Source organism: Camellia sinensis, chromosome 5 (genome assembly GCF_055761805.1).
Source record: "Camellia sinensis isolate YWXY chromosome 5, ASM5576180v1, whole genome shotgun sequence".
NCBI classification, from domain to species: domain Eukaryota; kingdom Viridiplantae; phylum Streptophyta; class Magnoliopsida; order Ericales; family Theaceae; genus Camellia; species Camellia sinensis.
Window position 1 is genome coordinate 143,242,174 of NC_138965.1, and position 16,166 is coordinate 143,258,339.

Below are 16,166 nucleotides of genomic sequence, written 5' to 3' on the forward strand. Positions count from 1 at the left end.
TTAGTATTTTCATATTTTTTAAATTTAATTTTTTGTGTTTTCAAGTAATAGATTTTGTTGTACTTGGATATGATGTTTGTGACAGGAAATTTGCATTGATTATATGTGTTAATGTTGTTCGTCCCAGTGAATGGAGCAGACAGGTCTAAGCTCCTCCAGCCCGTGTCCAAATGATCAAGCCCACCAGATAACCTGCAGGCAAGTTCAACGGGGAACGGAGTAGTCCCCCAGCGAACTCTCCGACGAGCAAGTTAGGAAGAGAAACAGAGTATATGGGAGAGGATTCGAGATAGAGAACTTAACCTTTTTCTTGTCTACAACATTTGCTTATATCCTTTTATCATCATTTCGTTGTCCCTTCCGACCTGCTCTCCTTGCCGAAAGCCTATGCTGTAGCTTACCTTGCTCAGGGTAAGGGGGTCCTGTTCCGACGGAGAGGTGTTGTCGTAATAAATGCTGTGATGGACTGCATTAATGGTGATGCGTAATGGCAATAACTTTGCAGATCTTTGTCTGCTGATGTGGCTCGTCCTCCACCCGCCGCGTGTCTGAATGCTGTTGGTTCTTGGTGCCATATTGGATTCCAGCTGTTCCGGACTCCATCGGCAGGGTTATGCATTGGGCCCCAAATGATGGGCTCTGGTTATTTATAGTGGTTCATGGCCTTTGTGGGCCTGTCTATGTCAGTAGTCTCCCATTCCCGAGTGCAGCTTCAGACCAGCGAAGGGAATATGTATGAGGAAGATGGGTCCGACCGGGATGGGCAGCCGAGTTGGTGAGGCAAACGTAGGACTGTCCGACCGTGGGGAGGGTTGATCGCGCGAAGGCCAAGCGAAGGGCCTGTCGGCCGAGCTAAAGGGCCGACCGTGAAGAGGGGCGATCGTGCGAGAAGGCCGACCGTTGAGGGCAGGCCGACCCAAGGGGCCGACCGTGAGGACAGGCTGACCGTTGAGAACAGGCCGACCCAAGGGGGTCGACTGTGAGGACAGGCTGATCGCGCGAGAAGGCCGACCGTGAGGGCAGGCTGACCGCGCGAGAAGGCCGACCGTTGAGGGCAGGCCGACCGTGGGGAGGGCTGATCGTGTGAAGGACGGGCGAATTGGCGCGAGGCTCAAGGGGCGGTATGGAAAGTGATGATTGGAAGTAGAAAAGACAGGGTAAGGGGGATGGACAGTGCATCGTGGCCGTACACGTGGCCACATCCCGCAAAAGGGGGGAAGACTAGGCGTTGGATCAGAAACGAAACGCTAGGTCATTGTGGGTGTTGAAGAGACGATTTTGGCGGATGATTTTGAAAAGTTTTGAAACTGGCAAAAATTAATTGGGACCCTTGGAATACAGGTAAACCGTGGGCTTTTGGCATTATTCGATTCACCTACCTGTGTACGAAAAATCAAAATATTCCAAGTGTGAATTCCTTTGTTGCTCACAATACACCTCTGCAACACTTTTTCAATTTCCTTGTTCCTGTCGCCGAAGCGATTCGCAGACATACCATAGAAATGGCCGAAGAAGGGAGTGCGATTGTCAGGGTGGACCCGCTTGGAGATGATGATGTTGTGGAGCTAGCGGCGCAGTATAGGACAGAGAGGGTGGGGGAGCCGGTGGTACGATCCCACAGTTCCACCATGATTGCAACTCCAAAGCCAATCTGCTAGGCGGAACCAGATCATTGGCACACGAAGGCTGACAAATCCACGATTACTGAGGCGGAGTTGGAGGCTATTCGCGAAAAATACCAGATCCCTGGGGATGTGGAGTTGTTGCTACCGACAGCAACGGAAAGGCCGTCTGACGCCAGGCCAGGGGAGTTTTCCCTTTATGAGGAAGCTCTGAAGGGTGGACTGAGGTTACCACTGCCGCAAGTGGTGGTGGATGTGCTTAACCGTCTGGAGGTAGCACCGGGGCAGCTAATTCCTAACGCATGGAAGATCCTGTTTGCCTGTGCCAGTGCGTGGCCGAAGGCAAATGGAGGGGAGGCCATGACAGTAGACGAATTCTTTGCGTGTTATAAGGCGTCGGGGCAGCAGGAGACATGGGTCACCCTGCAGGCTGTAGTGGGGAAGGGGTTGGTGGCGGGTCTGCCGTCGTCAATCAAGGGGTGGCGGCCGCGATGGTTCTATGTGTCTGCCAATGGGGGGCTTGAAGCGCGCACCGTGTGGAAAGTGCCCATCAGGTCTGTGGAGCTGAAACTGGGGGTAGCTGCAGAGGGGAGGGTGAGGAGGGTGAAGGAGTGGAGGGAGAGAGAAAAGGCCAAATGGGACGAGCTCGTTCAGCCGTCGGCATTGTTTGAGGCGGGGTTGGGGCCAAAGCCAAGTAGTGGGGATCTCGACCGAGCGGAGTTGGAGGCGAGGAGAAGGGTGCAGGAGGCAGAGGATCAGGCCATTCTTGCCAAAGCCAAGCAATTCAAAGAGTCCCAGGCCGACCGGCCACCAAAACCTGTTGCGAGGGAGCGGATTTGACCTCGCCCCAAACCCTTGGGAGAGAAAAACTTGGGCGATTTTGTGCTGCGGCCGCCCCCAGCAGACCCTTTGAAGGAGAGGTCGTTGAAGGAGATGGAGGCATTGGGCGTGGGAAAGAAAAAGAAGAGAGTGAGTCAGAGTGAGGAAGTGCCTGCCCAAAAGAGGAGGAGGGAGATGAGTGTGAAAGAAACCAGTGCAGTCGTGGGGTCTGAAGGAGGAGAAGCGGAGGGGGCCCCAGGAAGGGTAGGTGGCCTAGAAGTGGTGGATGTTGCCTCAGAGGTCATGGAGGTGGTGCCAGTGGTGGCGGCGATCGCCGCAGGGGTCGCAAAGGTCGTCCCCGAAAGGCAAGTGGAGGATGAGGCTGTTGGCCCTGGGCCAAGGAGGGAGGGACAGCCTCAGGGGGGTCTTGTACCTCAACTGCTGTATTTGTTCAGTTTCAAAATGCTATGTGTGTACATTGAGCTGCGATGTTTGTTCAAATGCTATTAACAGTTTAGTCTGTGTAACCTCTGTGCAAATGCTATTAAACATGGCAGTTTGAACAAATAGATGTTTTTAGTAAAGACACACTCTGTCCCTCAAATTAAACTAGACCTGCTATTAACCCCATCAAACAGAAGCATAGCAGAGCACTACAAATTTCTCATGTATGCAGATTTAAAAAATGGCTTCTTCTTCTAACATTAGCAACATAAGATTACAAACGAGGCTGTGCAGTTGTGGAAGAACCGCTGCCATACGTATTGTCAGAACAATAAGAATGGAAATGAAGGGCGTTTGTGCTTTGTTTGCCCATCAAAATATGTAAATATGTATTGGAAATTTTAATCCTTTAGTAGTCACAGTAATATTTGTCGTATTCAACTAACTGATTGTCATGCATTATAGAGTACCACTCCCACTCCCCATTGCAATTACTTCAAGTTCGTGGCTGAAGATGATGAAGGCGTTATGTCCACAATCCCTTCCAACACTAGAGCTGGTGATGCTTTAACAGTAGAACACTTTAACGATGTAAGGACGAGGCTTCATGACTTGGGAAATGACCATGGTCGAAGGCTTGAAAGGATAGAAAATATTATCAAAGCGATGGTGTATTTCATTATATTTTCTAGGGCTTTACTACATCCCCCTAATTTTTGGCCCCCTAATCCCCCTAAATTTCAAACTAAGGCAAAAAAAAAAAAAAATGCCCAAAACGACGTCGTTTTGGGCATTAGGGGGATTAGGGGGGGCATTTTTAGGGGGACAAATCATTTTCCTATTTTCTATCATTGAGAAATGATTTGTCCCCCTAAAAATGCCCCCCCTAATCCCCCTAATGCCCAAAATGATGTCGTTTTGGGCATGTTTTTTTTTTTTTTTTTTTTTTTGCCTTGTTCTGATTTTTCGGGGGATTAGAGGCCCCCAAATTCGGGGGATGTAGCACAGCTCTTCTATCATTTTGTACTTGATCATGTAACTTTCGTACTTCTTTGTATTTTGGAAAATTGAATGGAAGTTTGTACCAGTTTTTATTGTATTGTACTTCATGATGTAAGTAATGTTTATGGAATGAATTTTACTATGATGTAACTTATGTAACTTACTTAATAGCTTTGTGGAACGAATTTTATTATGGAATGAATGCATGAAATGAATTTTATAAGTTATTATGATGTAACTTATAATGTTAGTCTGTAATGAATTTTGGGAAACGTTGGTGTCATTGTAAGAGCTTTGTGGATGCTATTTGGCAGATCTGTGGACGAATTTTGTGGATGGTATGTGGATTCATTTTTGTGGATGCTATGTGGATGAATTTTGTGGATGCTTTGTGGATGACTGAATTTTGTCGGTGCATTGTCACTTATCTGTGGCCTGTTATTTGTTGCAGGTTCTCTTATCTGTGAGCATGAATTTTGGTTGTAATGAACAACTTCTGTTATGTGTTGCAGGTTTGTTTGTAATTAATAGATTTGGCAAATCTGTTATCTGTCAACTAGTATCTGTTTGTCACTTATCTGTGACCTCAACTATTATCTGTTAGCAAGTTGAAAGCAGATATAGAATGCGTGGTACATTTCTTCACCATCGTGCTGACTTCTTCATTAATGAATATCAATACTCTGTTTTTGCATGGTCTATTGTATATTTTTTTGTTTGAAGGGGAGCTGATTAGTTCATAACAATGCACAATGGGAGAAATTGCTAATGCACAGGTTGACCCCATGGGGTATGCTTCCACATAATCGTTGTGTTTGAAAAAACAAAACATTTTGTACCCATATTGATGTTAAGAGTGTATGAGACCGTTGGCTGGTTGTGCACAATTTTTGTTTGCAATTACAGCTTGTGATTCCAGTCAATGATTCCGACACTTAAACCTTATTGTCCATATTGAATGATTCACAAACATGAAGTAATCAACAAAACATAGGTTAATGATAGTTTCTGATATCGGTCATTGATATTACAAAAAAATTACCTTGTCATCGTACCAACAAAAATCATAAGACAACTTTTAGTCGAGGACGGTGACCCAAAAAAATACCTTCAACAAAGTGGACATGATGAAGACATTAACGCATGCACCGTTGCAATGGTTAGCAGAGTATGACGGTCTGTTAGTTTCTAAGTCGTTTATTTTCGCGCGACGATGCCATCTTACAAGACTACGCTTACTATGTCATACACATGTCCAGGTCTGCTAATCCTCGCTCAAATCAACAACCTCGGAGTCTGAGTAATTTGAAAGGTTAGGGTCCGACACCAGTGCAGGATCCTCCATTATAGCCTTGATCGCAGATGTCGGGTTCGATCCATGTATCTTCGACTCTGCCTTTGCGTCCTCTATCTGTGAGTTCCTAATGAGTCGACGAGTCATTTGATCAACCTCACTTTGCAAACGATGCCTAAGTTGGGAGTCGCTGACATGAGGGAATTGCCGCTGCATTTCAATCGATCGGGCTTTTGTGACCTTCAGAAAATCACATCGACAGTGGTGTTCACACTGAACTCGTTTGGCAAACAGTGAAACTGAAATTCCAAAATACTTTCCCAGGCAAGCATCTTGTATTGGGGTGCAGTTGTAATCCCGTAGAGGTTCAAAACTCCACAGTGGGAACCCTGTTTCAAAGAAACGTCGATCACCGAAGGAATCGATATACCCACCTGCATAATCCAATTCTGGTGACTTCGGTCGGGAGCTGGTAGCCGTTGCAAGTGATTGTCCACGACCACGTTTACTATGGTGTGCATCCATAGGTGTGAAGGTTCTTGATTGAGTCCAACTTTGTTTTCGCAGGTTCACGAAGAATATATGGACGCAAAAACAAACCCAAATGCAAAGGAAATAACACTGGCTGCAAACTTTTTTGTGGTTGGTTGTAAATGTTAAATTACCTTAAACCCGTAGTCATTAATACGTTGGTGGTAGGTTTGAAGATGTGAACACACTTATTGTTGTTTAGTGGCAACACCTACCCAAACTGCGTAAAAGCAACTTAATGACTGCGGGTATTTCATTTAATAGGTTCGGTGCAATTGGAACGACATATGTATCTGATAAGAGCAATTTTGCTAACCTTTATGGATGAGTAGACATGTAATTGGGTTGGGGCACAAATACAAATGACGAATGTGAATGTATGATGAACTGTGGGTGTGGAAATCAATGACAGTGGGATAGTACTGATGGAAGGTACAATGCATGTGTGTTGGAAATGCCAAATAATGGACGATCAGGGGTACTGAACGGATGACTTGGTGCATGCAAGAAGGAATGAATTTTTGCAAGATGAATTCGGCCAGTTTGAGAAATTAATACGATGTATGTCACAATGCATGAGGTCTTCTGCAAACATACAAGTCATGTACCATATTGTACGGGGAGCAAATATTCCGGCAAGCCCGTATTCCTTTCTTCCAAGCTCCGTTTACGTCCGATCACCTGCGCGCAAAGAATGGTGAGCTGCCCGGCGGTGTGTGGCCGGAAAAACCCTCCGACGCTCAAGTTAACACACACCTTAGGATAGAGAGAGAGAGAGAGAGAGGGAGGTGTTTAGGTGTAAGAAAATCCTTACAAAGTGTTCATCTGTCGCGTATGGGGGGCGCAGACATGCTTGTATACCCTCTGTGCCCCATATCTACTCCCAGTCATCTCCCGACACGTGGCTCCGCTTATCCCATCTATCAGCATAGGCTTTGCTGAACATCACCTAATCTCAACTGCCCGCCATCACAGCTGGAGCTCGGCAGCCGAGCTGCTCTATGCGTTGCTGCGCCGTGCCGTGCTTCATACCCAAGCACTTTACTGGCAAAGACCAAGGAGGACCAGGCTAGGCGGCATATCGGCAAAGCCTAGCCCGAAGCACCTCCTGCGGTCGGCTTTTCTGCCGGTCAAACGGTTACCTCGGCCGACCGCGCCTTTCCGGGCACCGGTCACTCAGCTTGTCTGGCTTCGGCTATCCTCGGACCGAGCATCCCGGTCCGACCGAGCACTGCCTTGCCGAGCAGTTTCTTTATGGGACGGGACGCACTCGGCCCAAGTTCTGCCCGGCCCAAGTTCTGGCAGCCCATCTCTGGGCGGATAGTCGATCATCTCGGCCCCAAGCGCTATTGGGCTCTCAACCTGCTTGGTCGCTACCGCGGCCCAACTCCAGATCATAAATCACCCTCTCAATTGCCCCTTAATTCCGTCCGCGAAAGCGTGACTGGGATTACTCACTTCGATCGAGATAACATTTCTCCGGTCTTCAAGATGCCAAACCTCGACCGGGCTAGTTAACATAACTGTCTGCAAACTTGCCCAGTTATATTCCTTGGCTGACATCCTCTTCGTCGAAAGTAGCTCGGTTGGCTCTTCGTCTCTTCAACCCGTCGCTTCAGTCCTGACGTAGCCATAAATGGGGACACGTGGCGGGCTCCCATTGGTCATCGAGAAGCCAACCCGCCGTTTTTGCCAGAATTTGAATTTGGGCGGCCTCTCGCTGGTCTATACATACAGGACCTCCATTATATCATTTCTGCCTATTGCTTCTTCTATTCCTGACGATTCAAAGCTCGATCTATCTCCTCTCGGATTCGACTGCCATTCTTCGTGCCAGGAAGAACACCTCCAGCCCTTCATAGGTATGATACTCAATCCCTCTTGAGTTGCTATTTTCTTTCACTTTACACACATTAGGGTACAAAAACGTAGCATTTAGGGCATAGGCCATAGAATCCATCCCAAATCTCGCACTGTTCTTGGTGTTCTTCGTCTTCCTAAAGAACACTGAAGAACTGGGGCGAACCGGGCTCCTGGTCTTCTTTTGATCTAAAAAACCAATCAAACCGAGCAAATAACAAGTTTGTCTCAACCCTAGCAAAAACCGAGATCATAAAAGGACTTGGTCGCTCAACCGGGCTAACATCTGGTCTGCTTGGGCGACCGGGCTCCTTAATTAGAATAGACAACTGAGGTGGTTTGGCACTCTAAATGACCGAGCTAAAGTCCAGCTCCTTTTGCGCGACCGCGCTCGCACTTACACTTGCCATCCTTTTCCTGCAGAGTCCAAGGGGACCATTGTCATTCCTGAGTCTCTCAGAACCGAGCAGCAACCAATTACCACAGTGCCAAACCCCTCGACCGGGCTATACCAAGCCGGCCAGAAATGGGGAAATTCTGCTTCCTAGTGGATACTCCGGCTGCGCTGGCTGCGCTGGCTGCGCTGGCTGCGTTCAGGGAGGAGTACGGCGTCCCGGCCGATGTCCACCTGGAGCTCGTAGAAGAGGAGACCACACCTTGGGGTAGGGAGGAGTGCCCCTTCACCGTGCTGTCCATCGTCGAAGGGGGCCTTCGTTTCCCACTCAATCCACTGATAACCGAGTTCTTGCGCCGAACCGGGCTGGCACCCACCCAAGTGTCCACCAACACTTATCGGATAATAAACGGCGTGCACGAGCTAAACAACCGGTTAGGCATAAGCCTAGGTTTAGCCGAGGTCCTATGCCAATACACCCTGAGCCACACCGGCGACGGTCTCGCCTATTACCTCAAGATTAGACTGGGCAGAGAGAAAATCGTGACCGGCACACCAGACAAGGATCTTCATGACGATGATTTTTTCTGGGTGTCTGGTAACTACGAGACAGCCGAGGTACCGGGCTGGATGATTAGCAAAAATTTTGGGAGCACATGTAAGCCGCGCAAATTATCTCGGTTTATACACTTTCTTGATGTTTCTGTAGTTTAATCATTCTCTTGTTTCTTTTGCAGCCATCCAAGCCTTGCAAGCCAACTATAACTTCCCCAACGTAGAGGCAATCAGGACCGCGCTTCGCTACCGCGACCGAGATTGCAACCAATTGCTCGGCTACAGTCCCACATACAGATACACCGCTCCCCGCCGGAGTAAAGTAACTGACTTCCTCCGAGCTCCAACACCTCCACCGGATCCTACTCTGCCAGACGTTCCCCTCATTCGCCTGACCGAGGAACAAGAAATGGCCAAGCGCAGCAGAATCAAGAACCTGCTCACCGCCACATCCGCCGAGGTGCCGAGCGTTGTAACTCGGTCTCCAGCTGCCGGTCAATCCAATGGTGCAGTGGTCGCCCTTGCCTCTCAATCCGCCGGGCAATCCAGCCGAGAACCCTCTGCGCGACGTGCCGGTAAAAGAGCGAGGGCAGACCCATCCATCGAGCTAGTCACCGAGCTGACTACCGAGCATCCACCTGACGCACCCACCCCAGTGCCGGCTTGGCGCCCACAGTTGAAGCACCGGGGTCAAGACATCCCGGCAACGGCTTCGATCAAGGCTGACAAAGAGCATTTGCTTGCCTTCAATCTGTCAAAAGCTCTGCTACTACCGAGCGACGTGGTCGGCAGCGACCACGTCCCTGACACTCGGTTGGTCAAATCGTCAGTGAAGTCTATGGCCAGTGTAAGTCGATGTTTCTCTGTAAATTTCACAAGTGTTTGCCCGGTTCCGTTGCTAATAAACTTTGCTTTTTGCAGGCCATTCAAAAACAACACCTGGTTTTGGAGCGCATCCACAGGCTTCGACAAAAGGCCAACGACACGGCCAGCCAGGTCGAGAGCCTTCAAGCCGAGCTCGGCCGAGCTAGGGCTTCCCTTGAGATGGCCAACACTGATAATAACAGACTGCTCGGTCAGTTGAATGCGGCCGAGAAAAAACAAAATGAGCTCCAGACCGAGGTGGACACCCTGAAGAAGTCGAAGAAGAAAGCTTGCCGGGCTGCCAACAACGCGGGTTTTAACGAGGCCGAGCAGAGCTACAAGAAGCAAGTCTTTGCAACACAAGACATATACTTCAAGGCTGGCTGGAAATCCGCCTGCGAACACCTCGGCCAGGGCTCTGACACCGACGTATTTGCCAACCCACCTCCAGCTTCGCTACCGGTCTACCTCGTGCCTTATGTAAACGCCGTCTTCAGGGCTTTGCAGGCTGAGGCCGAGGAAGGACTTGAAGAAGGAGACGGGGAGACAGATTCTGTGGAAGAAGAGGCCGAGGTGCAAGAGCAGCCCGGCAATGAGGAGCCTGGTGTCCAAGATACCAGTCCAACTATTAACCTTGATGCCGGCGAGGACGAATTCACCAATCTATCCCCCCTAGTTTAGTTTTCTTTTCTTTTTTGTATTTTTGTTTTCAACACTTCTGATGTAACCGGGCTCTGTCCCCACCTTTTGTATTGATTTTCTTTTCAATGAGAAACTCAAATTTTGCTAAGTGTTTGCACGGTAGTAATCAATTCCATCTTCAGCAAAATATCTCGGTATAAATCATTGTTTGAACAAAACACTTTGTCAACCGGAATGCATAACACGGTCGAACTACTTCAGCAGAACAAAACAACAAATTTATAAACTGAAATAACCATCCTGGTTAGTAATAACAAAGTTGGACAAAACACCAACACTTCCAATCGGATTAGATCATCTCGGTTGGGAATCCGAGGTTGGACATAACCCCAACTCTTCTAACCGGAATACGTCATCTCGGTTGGGAATTCGAAGTTGGACAAAACACCAACTCTTCCAACCGGAGTACGTCATCTCGGTTGGGAATTCGAAGTTGGACAAAACACCAACTCTTCCAACCGGAGCATGTTATCTCGGTTGGGAATCCAAAGTTGGACAAAACACCAACTCTTCCAACCGGAGCACGTTATCTCGGTTGGGAATTCGAAGTTGGACAAAACACCAACTCTTCCAACCGGAGTACGTCATCTCGGTTGGGAATTCGAAGTTGGACAAAACACCAACTCTTCCAATCAGAGCACGTCATCTCGGTTGGGAATCTGAAGTTGGACAAAACACCAACTCTTCCAACCGGAGCACGTCATCTCGGTCTTTAAATATTAAGACAACCGTCCAAGTGCTAAAGCAAAATTTACTTCTATAGATTGACAAAAAGAGTTACATGCTGTAGTGTAAGCCAAAAAATTTCCTTACACAAGAAAAGAAGGCAAAAGCTTAAAAATAATACAGTTTCAAGTTGGCCGCATTCCATGGCCGGGGTATTGCTCTTCCCTCTAAATCCTCCAAGTGGTAAGCCCCCTTGCCCGCCAGACCGGTAATCTTGTAGGGTCCTTCCCAATTTGCCCCTAGTTTTCCTTCTCCTGGCACTAGGGTGTTGCCCATAACCTTCCTCAAAACCCAATCCCCCACCTTGAATGGTCTGGGGTGAACCATCTTGTTGTATTTCTTGGAGAGCTCTTGTTGGTAGGCGGCCACATGGATGAGGGCTTTCTCCCGGCGCTCTTCTACTAGGTCCAGCTCCAAGGCTATAGCCTCGGCATTCAGCTCGGGCTCAAAACTCTCGCTTTTAAGGGTGGGCATTCCAACTTCCAAAGGTATGACCGCCTCCATGCCATAAGCCAATGCAAATGGAGTTTCCCCGGTAGATCGCCGCGGGGTTGTTCGGTATGCCCAAAGGACGCTGGGCAATTCTTTAGCCCATTTTCCCTTTGCCTTCTCTAGCCGTTTCTTCAGCCCATCCAACATTGTTTTGTTCAATGCTTCGGCTTGACCATTGGATTGCGGGTAAGCCGGGGTGGAGTTGTAGAATTCTATCTTCAAATCTTCACAAAATCCTCTGAATAGGCGGCCGTCAAACTGGGTGCCGTTGTCAGAGATCAAAATCTTGGGGACGCCAAACCGCGTGACCACGTTCTGCCAGACAAACCGCTTCACGTCTTTCTCTTTGATGGTTGCCAAGGGCTCAGCTTCAACCCATTTCGTGAAATAGTCTGTGGCCGCAATAAAGAATTTCCGGTTGCCCGGTGCAGTTGGCAGTGGCCCCACTATATCTAGCCCCCACATGGCGAAGGGCCAAGGACTGGTGAGGGAAAGAAGTTCCCTAGCCGGCTGATGGATCTGATGGGCGAATTTCTGGCATTTTTTGCACTTGCGGACGTACTTTTGTGCGTCGGCCTGCATGCACGGCCACCAGTATCCCTGTGAAATAGCTCGGTAGGCCAAGGATCTGCCCCCTATGTGGCTTCCACAAATGCCCTCGTGAATTTCGTACAAGAAGGCCTCCACACTATTCGGGTGCACGCACTTTAAATAAGGACCAGTGAAGGACTTTTTATACAACGCGCCAGATGGAGAGAGCCAAAACCGTTCTGACTTCACCCGGATTTTGTGTGCTTCTTTCTTGTCCGTTGGAAGAGTCCGGTCTCTGAGGAACAAGATCAAGGGGTCCATCCAGGAAGGACCTAGCCCGGAGCAGAGTACATCCGTCTGCCCGGCGTTTTCAATGCTCGGCCGCGGAAGAAAGTCAATCAATAGGGGGTTTGGAGACGTACTATCTACCATGGAGGCGAGGCCGGCTAGTTCATTAGCTCGGCTGTTTTCTTCCCGGCCAATCTGTTGGACTCTGATTGCCTCAAACTGCTTGATATGTTCCCTGACCAGGGCTTGGTACTTCGCCATCCTGTCGTCCTTTGCTTCATAAAGCCCTGAGACTTGGTTAACCACAAGCTGGGAATCACTGTACACCAAGAGCTCGGCAGCCTTCATTTGAATTGCGCTCTTGAGCCCGGCAAGAAGGGCCTCGTACTCAGCTTCGTTGTTATATGCTGGGAAGCCAAGCGTGATAGAATGTTCAATGGTTAGGCCATCCGGCGAGATAAGAACGATACCTAGGCCGGCACCATGGCGGTTGGACGCTCCATCAACGAAAAGCTTCCACATTTCCGCCACAAAAAGCTTCCAGCAGTCTGATGGGTCCTGAGAGTTGCGTAGGTCAATGGGATCACAACAGCTCTTTCAAGTTCTGTGTTGACCGGTTCCAATTCAGTCCCCATTGGCGATTCGGCACCGGACTCAGCAAGTTGATCTGTAATGCTCAAGTTCGTCGGCAAATCACCAAGTTGCGGTGTTAAGCCGGCCGCAGGTTCTATGCTATGTGGTTCAATTTCTTCCCCCCTTGGTGATGCGGGACCGTACAGAGCGGATGGGTCGGGGAGACTTAACTCTGTCATCGCATCACCGGGTGGTAAAACCGGGCAAACTGAGGGTGCTTCAATGGTGCGCGCAAACTCCGCGTCGCTACCTCTTCTAACTGGTTGTACCTCGGTTGGTCTTGCGTGCATCTCATCATCTGCCTCGGTAATATCGACCGGGCATACCGGATGAGTGCCAGGTGAGAACTCGGCGACGAAATCTGCCAAGGTCTGGGCTTTGATAGCGGTGCGCGGCTGGAACTTCATATCAAACTGTCCCAGCTCGACCGCCCACTTAAGAACTCGGCCTGAAAAGGCTGCTCGTTCAAACAAGGCCTTGAGGGGAAACTCGGTCAGTACGACGATGGTATGGGCGTGAAAATAATGTGCCAACTTCCTTGAAGCCATCATCAATGCCAACGCAAGCTTTTCCAGCGGCAAGTACCTCGTCTCAGCCGGTAGCAAGGTCTTACTGACATAAAAAATTGGGAGGTGCTTGATTCCTTCAGCGCGGACTAGCACGCACTTACTGCGTGCTGGGAGACGGCGAGGTAAAGGTAGAGTTCCTCGCCCGGCTCTGGTGTAACCAATAGTGGCGGAGAAGACAGGTACTCCTTGAGCTCAGCCAAAGCTCGGTCACACTTTTCGTCCCCTGAGAACTTTGACTTCAACGCTTGAAAGAAAGGGCGGCAGCGATCTGATGACCGACTTATAAACCGATTAAGCGTGGCGGCCATTCCGGCCAGATGTTGCACGTCCTTAGCCGAGCTGGGTTGCTTCAATTCTTGCACGGCTCTGATCTGAGTAGGGTCTGCTTCAATGCCTCGGTTCGTGACTAAGAATCCCAAAAATTTCCCGGATCCCACGCCAAAGGCACACTTTGACGCATTCAAGCGCAGCTTGTGCTTCTTTAGAATGGCAAACATCTCGGCTAAGTCGGACAAATGGTTTGCCTCTTGTCGGCTCTTAACCACCATATCATCGATGTAAGCCTCTATTGTTCGGCCAAGCAAGGGAGCAAACATTTTGGTCACCATCCTCTGAAAGGTTGCCCTGACGTTCTTCAAACCAAAAGGCATTACTCGGTAGCAGAAGAGTCCCCTTGGAGTCGTGAAAGAGGTGATCTCTCGGTCAGGCCCATGCATGGCAATCTGATGGTAGCCGTGGTAGGCATCCAAGAAACTGAGCCTGTTGTGTCCAGCCGTCAAGTCCACAAGCTGGTCAATTCGTGGTAAAGGGAAGCTATCTTTGGGACAAGCTCGGTTGACTGTCTTATAGTCGACGCAAACTCGCCACTTTCCATTCTTCTTGGGCACCACTACCGTGTTGGAGATCCACCGAGGGTAGTGCATTTCCTGAATTGCTCGTGCCTCAAGCAGATTCTTCACCTCCTCTGCAACTACCTCGGCGTGATGTAGTGCCGATCTCCTTGCTCGCTGGATGACTGGCTTTGCCCCAGGGAAGACATTGAGGTGATGACAGATAAAACTTGGATCGAGGCCAGGCATGTCGTAAGGCGACCACGCAAAGACTTCGATGTTGGCCATCAAGAACTCAACCATCTCGGTCCTCTCTATGGCCGTGAGACTTGAGCCGAGCAAGAAGAACTTGTCCGGCCGTTCAGTATCAATTCGAACCTCAACCAATTCTTCAACAGCCTTATCTTCAGCCTTGGTACCCACATCATCCAGAACACCTTGGTCCTCCGGTCCCTCAATCATTTGAACGAATCCTTTGGCAGCCCGGCTCCCGTTGACCGCCACGAAGCACTGCTTGGACATGACCTGATCGCCCCAAATCTCTTCGATTGCCCCAATAGCCGAGGGGAATCTCATCACCTGGTGATAAGTCGATGCTACAGCTTGCATGGCGTGTAGCCATCCTCTTCCAAGGATAAGGTTGTATGTCGAAGGCACTTGCAGCACCCAGAACTCAACTTGTTTGATCACGGATCCCGCTTTGACCGGCAGGATTATCTTTCCCAAGGGCCACTCCGGTTGTGAGTTGAATCCAACCAACGGTGAAGTTGTCGGGGCCAAGTCTGTCTCCCGGAGTTTAAGCTGCTTGAACGCATCATAATACATGATCTCGACCGAGCTTCCCTGATCGATCAAAATCCGTTTAACATCAAATTCCTTGATGCGTAGCGTGACCACTAGGGCATCGTTGTGCGGCGTCTGGATACGCTCTAGATCCCTTGAGGTGAAACTAATCACTTCTTTTTCTTCTGTCTTCCCCCTTTTGATGGCTGGCTGTACCGACAAAACTTCCCTCATATGTTCTGCCTTTTTTATCATGCCCCGGAGTTCGCAAACACGCTCCGGTTCCACGATGCCGTGGATGATGTTGATAACTCCCTGCGGAGGTGCGTCTCGGTCATCCTGTCCCCTGGGATCGACCGGGGCCTGATTCGGCTTTACCCCGCCATCATTGTAGAGGTCTAGATGCCCGGCCGCAACCAGTTCTTCCAAATGTTGCCGCAAAGGCAAGCAATCTTCAGTCCGGTGGCCTCTCTCCCGGTGGAACGTGCAACGGTACCGCGGATTATAGCTCTTTTGTCCATCGCCCAACTTAGCAGGAAACCGGACATACTCCTCGTCTCGAATTTCACTAAGTATGCGATAGATTGGAATCTTGAAGACCGTGGTTATGCCAGTCCTTGCCTTCATCCTTCTGTTTGCGTCCGTTACATCATCTCGGGGGTAGTCATCCCGGTCATTCCGACGTCCTCTACCCCGGTTTTTACGGTTCGTGCCACGGTCCGATTCCTCTGCTCGGTCACTTGAGCGGCTGGACTCTTGCCCAACTGCGTGCACTTTGCCTGCTGTCTTCTTGTCTGTTGCTACCGGAGTGGCCTTCGCGGTAGAAGCTGACGCGTCATCTTCTACTCGGATGTGTTCATTGATGTGCTGCATGAGTTGGCCCATGGAGGTCGGCTGGAGCATGGTAAGCGAGTCCCGCAGTCTATGTCCGACTGGGAGACTGTGCTTATATTGTGTGGTCGCAAGGTTGACCGGGCAGTCCAAGATCTCGTTGAAGGTTTCCCAGTACCTTGAGTTGTATACCTTCAGCGTGTCGCTCGGTTCCATCTTGACACTTAAGAGATGATCGACTTCCTTTGGTGTCTTTGTGTTGGTTTTGAAGCGTGTAACAAACGCCTCGGCCAGCTGGTGCCACCTCTGTATGCTCCCTTCCGGCAACCTCTCAAACCATTTCAAGCCCAGCTCGCCCAAACTTGACGGGAAGATTAGGCACATAAGTCCGTCATT